The sequence below is a fragment of the Nicotiana sylvestris genome, chromosome 11 (genome assembly GCF_000393655.2).
Source record: "Nicotiana sylvestris chromosome 11, ASM39365v2, whole genome shotgun sequence".
NCBI classification, from domain to species: Eukaryota; Viridiplantae; Streptophyta; class Magnoliopsida; order Solanales; family Solanaceae; genus Nicotiana; species Nicotiana sylvestris.
In genome coordinates, this window is record NC_091067.1 from 11,901,934 (window position 1) to 11,914,080 (window position 12,147).

The following is a 12,147-nucleotide window of genomic DNA, read 5'->3' on the forward strand; positions in this document are numbered from 1 at the left end:
TGGTCAATAACTGAGAAAATAGTAAAACACTATTTTTGAGGTAATTAATGATGTGACACTCAAACAAAATGTTTCTTGGTTTTTCAATATTAAAACATTTTATGTACTTCATTACTTACAAGTTGTGAGTAGTCCAAAAACTAGATAAATCACAAAGGTCAATGGGAGAAAGGGTAATTTTGGAATGACAACGTTCAATGCACATAAGGGTATTAATTTATGTTATGCTCCCCGTCTCATATTATTTGTCGTGGTTTCAAAAAATAATTATCTCAAATTATTTATAATTTTAGTAGTTCAAGATAAAATTAATTATTTTTTGTTTATTTTACCCTTAATAGTAATTGTTCTTGAAGATGAAGACTACATAAATAGAATAAATATTCAATAAAGATAGAATATATATTAAAATAAATAAAGGTAAAATAGTCTAAAGTTCCTTCTTATTAAAAATTTCAAGGGTCGTGTAGAAAAAAATAGTAATAGAAGGGAGTATACATTAGCGGGTTGTGAAATTCTGGATTACTGGGTAGTTTATCAGTTGTAAAAGATTTTTTTCCCAAATTATTATTATATATTTGCTATAAATAATTATTAGCAGTTGACTCTTAGGAGGTATAAGATGAGCTTAAAATAAAGCGACATAGTTAGTGAGAATTTATATTGGTGATTTCAATTTGCTTCGAACTAAAGCATAGCTATTGTTATCGTTGACTCTTAAAAGAATACTATACAAAGCTCAAGGATATGGCTAAATGTGTAATGAATTTGGTGAAACCAATTCTACATTCCAGTAGAAAAAATAACGTGCCTAAGTGATTTTTTCTCATCTATCAACATTAATAGTTAGTTATTCAATATCAATATATATGAGAGGTATAATTAGAGACGAATGAGTCGATAAAGATGTGCAAAAACTAACTCAAGTATTTATATAAAGAAAAAGAGTACAGTAAAGCTTTTATATATAAAAACACTATATATTATAGTGTTGACACTGTTGTCATGATTGTTATGCATTATTAGCTGATCGGACTTAGCAACTTAGTAATAATTGTTATTCAAGAACATAATTAGTAGTACTATTAAGGAATATATGCAATGATTACTAGGTCATACCTAGATAAAACCTAGTTCCTTTAATTTGTTCTCTTTTGTTTTAAATCTTGCTCCTCCAATGGGTTACAAATGATGTAATTTTTTTAATTATTTTTTATAGTTTTTCATTCGGTGCAGCAACTCGTTTTAAAGTTTCAATTAATTAGTATTTGCAATGTGTAAGGCTTATTAAAAGAAAAATCGCTTCTACCAGATTTTGTTTAATTTCCGGAACTCAAATTCAAAATTTCTAATTAAGAGTGAAAGGATTCTATCCACGTCACTATATCCGATGTTCTTTTTTTTTTCAGATTTTAATAAGGGAGGAGAAGAGGCTAAATTATAGGTTATAAATGTCGAGGAAACCATTGTAATTGAACTTATGAAACTAAACTTCAAATTGTGACATTGACTACTGAAGTATCTCTGCAACAACGACATTGTGCTTTTCTGTGCTTGTATTTTTTCCTATGTTTTAAGTGAAATTGGATATTTATGATAGTTATATAATTTTATATAAAAATATATTCTTTTATACACGTAAAATGAAAATGTGAAAAGAAAATCTACTTATATCCTCTTGCAAGTAGAGGTGTTCATCGATCAGTTCAATGTAATTTTAACGCAATTCGGTTCGATTTTTTATTTATTTTTTAAAATTGCAAATTGAAATAATAATTTCAGCTATGAAATTTTAACTTTTTCCTGAATAAAAGCTTGTCCAAACAATTCAACTTCCATTCAATTTATGTATTTTTTTTTTTAGTTCAATCAAGTAACATTCAGGGGTGTATGTAGTCTACCGATTACGTCGTTTGAACCCATAACTTTTGATACTTATTAGAGATATACATGTAAAAAGCTACTAAAATCTCAAGAAATATTTAACAGAAAAATAAATTTAATATATAAAAAATCTTAGAAGTATTATTCGTAATCTTTATTACTATATATTTTCTTATTATTTTATTGTTGATGCGGCTTGTTCTCTTATTATTTTGCTATTGATACTGCATGTTCTCTTATTATCTTGTTATTGTTACTGCTTGTTTTCTTAGTATCTTCTTCTTGTTATTGTTGTTGTCGTTGTTGTTGTTGTTATTGCTGGTTGTTACTGTTTTCTTTTTCTTTCCTTGAGCCGGGAGTTTGTCGAAAACAGTTTTTCTACCTTCAAGGGGATAAGGTCTGCATACCCATTATCCTCCACATATCCCATTCGTGGGATTATGTTGAATTTATTATTATTATTATTATTATTATTATTATTATTATTATTAAAAATCTTAAAAGTTAAACCCGTTAAATTTAAATCTCGACTCAGCCTTTAAATATCCATAACGGATTAGCTTTTAGTGAATCATGAACAGGCTTGCTTGCAAGAAACTAAAATGGAACACGAGGGAGAGCAAAGGGAGGTCAAAAGAGTTGCTAAAAAAGGACTACAATTGTGACAAAAGCAACTCTCTTTCCCCACTTGCTTTCAAAAAATGAGCTCTTCTCATGCCTTTATCCTTTCGTGTCATTGAAGCCACTGGACTCATAGTACAAAAATACTTTCTTTTTTTTTTGTCACGAAGATAACATATATTACTAGTGAATACGTATAGAGAGTTGGGGCCTAACTGGCTCCCTATTACAAGCCGTAGTACTAGATTCAAGCCATAAGTTACTATTACTATTTACAGTTGTCAAGATCATTATATTGAAATTATCATCATGACAACTAATTACATTATAGTATAGTTGAGCCATGTTGCCACTATCATTATGCCAAGAATTTTGCTGGCCTGAATACTAGTACTACTTTTCATCCTACAAAGTGTTTAAACTTAAAAAAAGCGAAACAAAATCGTCAAAAGTGTTCAATATATGTTATATATCTCTAAAATTTAATATTTACTTATATATACAATGTAATTTTCCGACAAAAAGAGGTCAGTTGACAACCCTTTATAACATATAGCTTCGCCCATGATATTAGGTACTCGCTTTGAATTCTGATTCATTCTAATTCGTGCATCATAAGGTTCATTAAAAGAGAAATGCTTCATACCAATTTTTTTTATTCAAGACTCGCAGTCGAAACATCTGATTAAGGTGGAATAAATCTTATTTATCCTCTCACCGAGATAGTGCCAGATCGTTACGCTTTTGTGCGGGTCGAAATTTACTTGACAAGGAATTTCGCTACTTTAGAACTGTTGTTGATCGCTTTTCATCGGGACTTCGATCGCCGACTCCCCTGTTATTGACTTCTATACATGGTTTTACGACTTTGCGGATACCCCTTGGGCAGGGCGTAGGTACTTTGCTTGAAGCGGTGTCACATGACACTGCTTCATCGATTTTTTTTTGTAATGTGTATATATAAATAATAAATTAAATTAAATTATTAAATATAAATATAAAAAATAACATTACTTGCTATTATAGTAATTTATTCATTTTTTTTCACCTTATCAAGTATTGACATGGTTTATAAAAATATACAAAAACTAAAAAAGCCTCGAGACTACCCTTTGGACCTTGCCATGCGTGCATTGATGTTGACCACTGCATGCTTCTTTGTGTCCTTTTTACATTAATGGCTCTAATATTTGACCCTACTGCCCTACATACCTATATTTAAATCAAAATCAGTAGGGTTAGTTAAGTAACCATTGCCTTCGTTTTTTCTGAATTAAGAAAAGAAGAAAAATTTGTGAAAAAAGAAAAATGATAAATATTGATTAAACTTTTAGAAAGTTTAATTAATTAATTATGCCTCAATTCTCAATTAATTGTCAAATATATGAGTTTTATCTTTGTAGTATTTGATCACAATTAAACTACTTTTAAACTAAAATGAAATTACTAGTATTAAAGTAGGGCAAAGATCATATTTAGTCCGCGACCGAAACTATTTTTATTTGATAGCCACAAAAGTATATAAATATATATATATATATATTTTTAGGTTATTATTTTGAGAATAACTTTACAGTATCATTTTCGCATTAATGTAAGCGTCAATCCATATTAATAAATTACTAGTATTTGATCACAATTAACAGAATTGTTATAAAATATAACTCAAAGTAACAATTGAACAAGAAAATAAAAGCAATTTAGTAAAACATGAACAAGAAATGGAGATAGAGAGAAGGAAGAGATTTCTTCTTTAATTGTGTGTTTCTTTCCATTGCAATTACATAGCCTTTTAGGCATAAAAGGTAAAGATGATGGACATAAAGTAAGAGATTTAATCTTTAAGTTATTCACAACATGAGCATCCAATGTAGCATCCAATGTACAAACTATTCATAACACTCCCCCTTGGATGTCCATGTAAGATAATATGCCTCATTAAGAACTTACAAAAAAAATATATTGGGATGTACATAGTTATTTATAATATGCATTGCTTGGTGCCTCATTAAAAACCTTACCAGGAAAACCCAGTGGGACAAAACCTTGGTTAAGGAAAAGAGTGCAGTGTGTTGTTACTCCTCCTGATGAAAAATCACTTAATGTCTCGAAGACAATGCATTCCAATCTTATATATATCAGCTTTTCAAATATTGAGGTTGGTAATGTGTTAGTGAACAGATCAGTCAAATTATCACTTGAACGAACTTGTTGTACATCTATTTCACCATTCTTCTGAAGATCATGAGTGGAAAAAAATTCGGTGAAATGTGCTTTGTTCTATCTCCTTTGATATATCCTCCTTTCAATTGAGCTATGCATGCAACATTGTCTTCATGCAATATTGTTAGAATATTCTCTTTCGAAGAAAGACCACATATTTGCTGAATGTGTTTAGTTATTGATCTCAACCAAACGCATTCTTGACTTGCTTCGTGAATGGCTATTATCTCTGCATGATTTGAAGAAGTAGCAATCATAGTTTGTTTTGTTGAACGCCATGATATGGTTGTACCTCCATTTGTAAATAAATAGCCTGTATGAGATCGACCATTGTGTGGATCAGAGAAACATCCTGCATCTGCATAACCAATCAATGATGGCTTGGATTCATTTGAATAAAATAAACTCATATCAATGGTCCCTTGGAGGTATCTGAATATATGTTTAATACCATTCTAGTGTCTTTGTGTTGGCGAAGAACTAAATCTTGCCAATAAGCTTACTGAGAAAGTTATATCTGGTCAGGAATTATTGGCAAGATACATTAATGCCCCAATTGCACTAAGATATGGTACTTCGGCACCAAGAAGCTCTTCATCATTTTCATGAGGTCAGAATGGATCTTTCTTTATATCAAGTGATCTCACAACCATCGGGGTACTCAATGGATGTGCTTTATCCATATAGAATCGCTTTAAAAACTTTTCGGTATATGTTGATTGATGGACAAATATTCCATCTTTCATATACTCAATTTGTAGACCAAGACAAAATTTTGTCTTTCCAAGATCTTTCATTTCAAATTCTTTCTTCAAACAGTCTACTGTTTTTGAAATCTCCCCAAGAGTTCCAATGATATTTAAATCATCAACATACACGGCGATTATAACAAATTCATATCCAGACCTTTTTATAAAGACACAAGGACAAATTGGATCATTCTTGTACCCTTCTTTCAACAGGTATTCACTCAGGCGATTATACCACATACGACCTGATTGTTTCAATCTGTATAAAGATTTCTGAAGCTTTATTGAACAAGTTTCTCGAAAACTTTTATATGCTTCTGAACAATTTAAATCCTTCAATGATTTCCATTATACGCATATCAAGTTTTTCATGTATTGCCAGATTAAAATCTTAAATGACTACATCTACCACAAGAGAACATGTCTCTATATAATCAATGCCAGAATATTTACAAATATTCTTGTGACACAAGTCATCTTTATGTCTATCGACTTGACCTTTTTCGCACAAGAACACATTTACCTCTACTGGATTTATACTTTCAGGTGTTGGGACTCCGTCCAACTTTATATTTTCAAGTGAAGTCAACTTTCATTGCGTATTTTTCATTTGGCCAATTATTTATCTGTCCAAATTTCATGACAGATTTGAGCTCAAGATCCTCGTCAATGTTAATAATATTGAGCGCTATATTATGTTAACAATATCGTCGACGATCATTTTATATCGGTTTAATTATTACCTAATAAAGACATAACTTATTGAGATCTCTTTATCTCATTATTTCAGGTACCTGAGCCTCTCCCATGAGGTCTTGTGAAATATTATGTCGTGGTGCTCTTCTAGAGCATTTGCCTCCTTTTTATGACCATTTTGAATATTTACCCATCTCCTTCTTCAAGGAGTTTTATCTTTGGAACCGATTGGTCTGTTACGCTTTATGAGTGGCATAAACTCTGTCCCCCATGGACTTTTTCTATTTGGAACATTAGCAGCTGAAATATGACATTTAGCTTTGGGTCAGCAAATGCGTCTGACAATAATTTGTAAATGAATTATCACTTGAACTTCAAGTTCATATTTTCTTGTACGAGGATCTATATGTATTCACAATAATTCATTTCACGTATCACTTTCTCAGCTGCCCATTTTCTCCCCCTAATGTTGGGATCACCAACACATTTCCCAACCTTCTTTGGGAACACATCTTTGTGCATTGTGGTGGAATAATTAAATCATATAACACATCCATATTTCTATATAGAAATTATTTGGTTCCTGACCCTGAACCGATTGTGATAGGAAGAAATTTTCATAATTTAGCTAGATGCGTACAAGTGCTGCTGTATATTAAATAATACATCTCATACAAAATTTCGTTTTTTTTTAGAGTTTTGTTCTCATAACCAATGATTTAGCTATAACTGGAGGCATACAATTTCTGCTAAACCGACTTGGATTTAAACCAATATTATTAAGATAAATTATCATAATTTATATTCTGGAATTGTGCTCTAATAATTTGAGCAATAAATCTTGCAAAAGCCAAACTGCAAGTTGATAACAAATGCACATGTGACCATATAATAGATGCATCTATTAAAACCATATAATAGTAAACGATCCACATGGCAGGTGACTGGGCCCATATATTTATCACCTTTTATTTGTTCCAGAAATCAAGGGATGTAATCCCTACCTTAACTGGTATATCATGAGAATAACCAGCATAAGAGAATTCTTGAAGAATCTTCTATTCTTCAATATATGCCAATGTAATTCTCAATTAATTTTTTTTCGCATCATAATTGAACCGGGATGGTCAACCGGTTATGCCAACTAATATTTGTTTTAGTAAACCTCTAGTTTACTTGTGGCATATGATTCAAGCATCATGCTTATATTTGTGTAGTACAAATAGAAATAAAACTGGGTACCTTTCATATTTACCCGATATGATTATAGAAATATGAATATATTCAATCTTCCTTTCATTTATTGTCTCAATATGATAATCACTTTGACTTGTACATTTGAAACTCAAAAAATTTCTTCTGAGACTTTACAATATCAATGTTATGAATAATTTTATTCATTCGGAGCTTTAACAACTTTTGTACTACACGATCTTTTAACAAACTATTCATATGGTAAAGGTTTCCTTCACGGAGAAACTTATATTATAATAAATTGTCATGGTCAAAATCATCATAAGCAAAATCATTTATTGCTTTAGTTTTGACTTTAATAACTTTTATAAGGCATGACAAAATAATATTTGGCGTATCACATGTACACGACCAATGACATATTTATGTAACCACACAATAATATTTATTCTCTTTATTTCACTCAAACTTCCCTTAGAGGTGAGTTGTGTGGTATTCATATAATCATGAATTGCATGTTTTTATTCATTGCTTTTATCACATATTGCCACTCAACTTTAGGAATGAGTTTGCATTCTCAATGCTTATCACAAGTCACATTCTTTTCAAGGAATGGATCATAATCAGCGACGTGCTTTATTATTTTCATACCAATTTTATGGTAAACATTGCCTTCACATTTTGAAGGACTATTTTGAGAACCCTTATTGTTTTCCTTTAAAATCATAGTGATGATTATTATTATTTTGATCTTTGGAACACTCACGTTCATTGTTCAACCACATGTCTTCATTTAAACTTATTATGTACTGCTACCATATTCACTTCAAGAATGAAGCAAATCAAGTGGGACAATCTTCATGCCTTTAATGAATACTATATTATTTTTCTTTAGTCATCATTATATCATCAATATAGTGCATTGGGACTCGAATCCAATGTATTACCCATGTAAAGACATGTTTGACCATAATGACTTGAAACTCTATCAGGATTCAAATCCATGTCTTACCCCAAGCTTTAAAAATAATGCCAATTTATAATGATTACATGCATAAAACCAATTAGTGCTCTAGTGATATCATATTTGTAAGTTCATATGAACTAACACTATAAAAATATTTATTCTACACTAAATAACTAATTGTTGTGGTATTGATTAAAAATTGGACATCGATATCTCAATAACCCAAAGCAGATATCACGTCCGCTAATTTGAATAAAATGAATTAAGTGGTGCATAAATATGATATAAAAATATAATAATAATTTGACAAAAAATCGTAAATTAGATAATACTAAACCGTATGTCTAAACCGTATGTCTAGTTAGTGCATGGTATACATTATTAAATTATATAACTTAATTCGCATGACTTAAAAAAGGTACTAAATACATGTAGGAAAAATACTGGTTAATATGAATACCCTTATTGCACTAAAGTCTTTATCAAGCAATTCCAGTAATAATTTGGTTAAGTGATTTGACATGCTACATAACTAGTATTGTTGCTTTATTATATATCACAATTCAATTTTCAGAAAGTTAATAAGAAAGTAATAATATTTTGCTAGACAGTTTACATATTCCAATAGGCTAGCTAGCTATAAAACATAATGATATCACTATTGCCAAGTACCAGCAAAATCATGTTACTTTGCTTTTAAAGTCATTAGTTCATATAATTAGATGAACAATTCAATGAAGGCAGTAAACAATAACAAGGAAAGAATTGATTAGTTTAATAACTATTCCGATCAAACATATATCTGTCCGTGAAACTAAAAGGCCATGAGAATTGTATCAAAGTATAAATTATTTCATAGTTTCTAATGGAACTAAGCTCCAAAGTTAGTTAAAGAAAAAAACAATTATACCGAATTTTCATACCACAAGATGGAGTAGAAATGATAGAATGCGGCTTACTTAGAATATTATCGTTGTCCGATAAGAAATGTAGCAAATAAAGACATATATTTCCATGTAGAAATGATTGAACACGTTAATTTGATAAGAACTATCATTAATGAAAAATTTGTTGTAGTACATACCTCTTATACTAATATTTTATCTTATCAAAATAAAATAGTTACGAATATTATTATTATTATTATATTAATTATATGTGACAGTAAACTAATGTATAATCATTATACTATACATACTAAATTGTATTATAAGGTAAAATCATAAGCATACATAATAAAATATAATTGTAATTTTGTAAATTATGTAGTCTAACGCATGCCACCTATTATTAGTTCACGAAAATTTAACTATACTATATTCATGAACAAGATGCTCAAGTTTATATTATGACAATAGATCATCCAGATATACCTTACTAGAAGTGGAATTCAACCTTAAGGTTAGAGACTTCGTGCTGATAACGTGTTATAAAATATAACTCAAAGTAACAATATGGAACAAGAAAATAAAAGCAATTTAGTAAAACATGAACAAGAAATGAAGATAGAGAAGGAAGAGATTTCTTCTTCAATTGTGTGTTTCTTTCCATTACAATTACATAGCCTTTTATAGGCATAAAAAGTAAAGATGATGGACATAAAGTAAGGGATTTAATCTTTAAGTTATTCACAACATAGGCATCCAATGTAACATTCAATGTAGTATTCAATGTACAAACTATTCATTGGATTTTCCATATTTCTTCTTGTTGTAAATCTTCCTGTCCTAGATTTTTTAAGTAAAAGCGAGTTCGAATTAAATAATTCTATATAAAGCAAAGTTAAAAAAATAATCTATATAAAAAGATTCTACAATTAGTAAATTTTTTAATTACAACTAATTTTTTTGTGACAGATGGAATATCTTATTTAACTATTTTTGACCTTCTAGACTATGAGATCCACCAGAAATTACGCCGCTTTTAAATTCCAAGGCCATTTAATTAATATGATTTAATTTGTTCTGATGAATACAGTAAAAGTCAAAAATTTTGAAGTAAATTATTTCTCTTTTCCCCATAAAAGAGAAGATAAGAAGAGAAGATCTAAGAAAGGAGAAGAAAACATTTTTTTGTGCGTATAATAGGACAAGAAATACAAGAAAAAGGTGGTTTTAAATAATCCAAAAATATTTGCGTATAATAGGACAAGAAAAAGCAATTTCTTTTTTTGTTGCATCAATTACATACAATTTCACTCGAAATTGGTGAGAATTTTGTCATTATTATTCACAGTATATGTAAGAGTTCTGAATTGCATTTATTGAATTTGTAGATTAATTTTCACGGGTAACCAGTGCAATTGTGATGTACGAAATTGGAACAAGAATTGTTGCTTTCAAGTGTGAATCGGAGTATAAATTTATACGTAAATAATTATTAAAATTATAATATATAAACCAATAATTTTAAATATAAATTCATAGAACTAAAATTCTGAATTTACCTTTGTGACTGAGCGAATTGTTTAATCTTGCCGCCGAAATATTCAATTGACTCCTTATCCTTGACAGGAAGATGGCATTTTCATTGACATTTTCCCATTTGAAAATTTTGTATGAATTAGGGAACAAAGATGAATTTGTAATGTGAACTTTACGTATCTATAGGGTGGCGGATGTAGAGTATAGTTACTGGATTTTCAAGAACACAGTAATTTTTGCGGAAATTTTGTATTTTTATTAAAAAATTCATTAAATATCTATAAATATATAAATGTAAACCAAGTTATTAGTGTATATTATTTTGAGATTACAATAGGAACTCATAAACTTTAAACTCTAAATCCGCCTCTGATTCTATAGCTATTTCAAGTTAATACATAAATATAATTAAATTCATAATCAAATATTTTATAAATATTTGGTAGCATTTCTTTTAATATATACTAATATGAGATACGAAATAAAACTACTGAATTAACGTGTTCATAATTGACGTGGATCTGCCCCTTCGAGGTGAAGAGGACATTAGGTGTCAAGTTCACTTATTTGTATGATAAATTTCTACTCTTCATGCTGGGACGAATGTTGAATAGAATGTCTAACATTTAAAGAAGTAACAAATATATAAATTATTATAATAACAAACTTTGTCATTTTTTATGTTCTTGTACCAAATAAAATATTTTCAAAGCTAATTCTTGAATGTTGCATGTTAATTATTACTTTTCTTGTTTACTTTTATTTGTCCACTATATTAAAAATATACTTTTATTTTTACCTGCTCATTTTAGTAAATCAAGAGAAAGACAATATTTATTTTATGTTTTATCCTTATCATTAACTAAGTACTAATTATCCAAATTATTTTCCAAGACTTTTTGAAATATTGTCATTATTATGGATAAAATGTTAAATGCCTACTTCATTTACTTTTTCTTAAAGGCAATGTAAGGTTAAAATTAAACAACTAAAGGTGAACGGAATGAGTAATTAACTTTGAGTATTTGTAGAATACCAACAACTGTAATATTAGAATTTTTTTAATTAAAAAATTCAGTCTTTTCCAATGCGGTAATTATCGGTTATCCAGCTAATCATAGGGGCGGAGCTAGCCCTCTGCTTATGGATTCAGCTGAACCCAGTAGCTTTTGTACCGGCTCTATATTTGTCTTGTGAAATTCATGCAATATGTACAAGTTATTATTTTAGAATTTAATAACTTAAAAGAATTAGAATTCCGAATCCATAAGGTTCAAATCCTCGGCTAATCACATTGTACTAAACTTTATGAGACTCACAATGAGTAATTAAGTGTCCCACAAATTAATGCGTAGTGATTGGACGGCTAGTTTACGTTAAGTATTTTCTA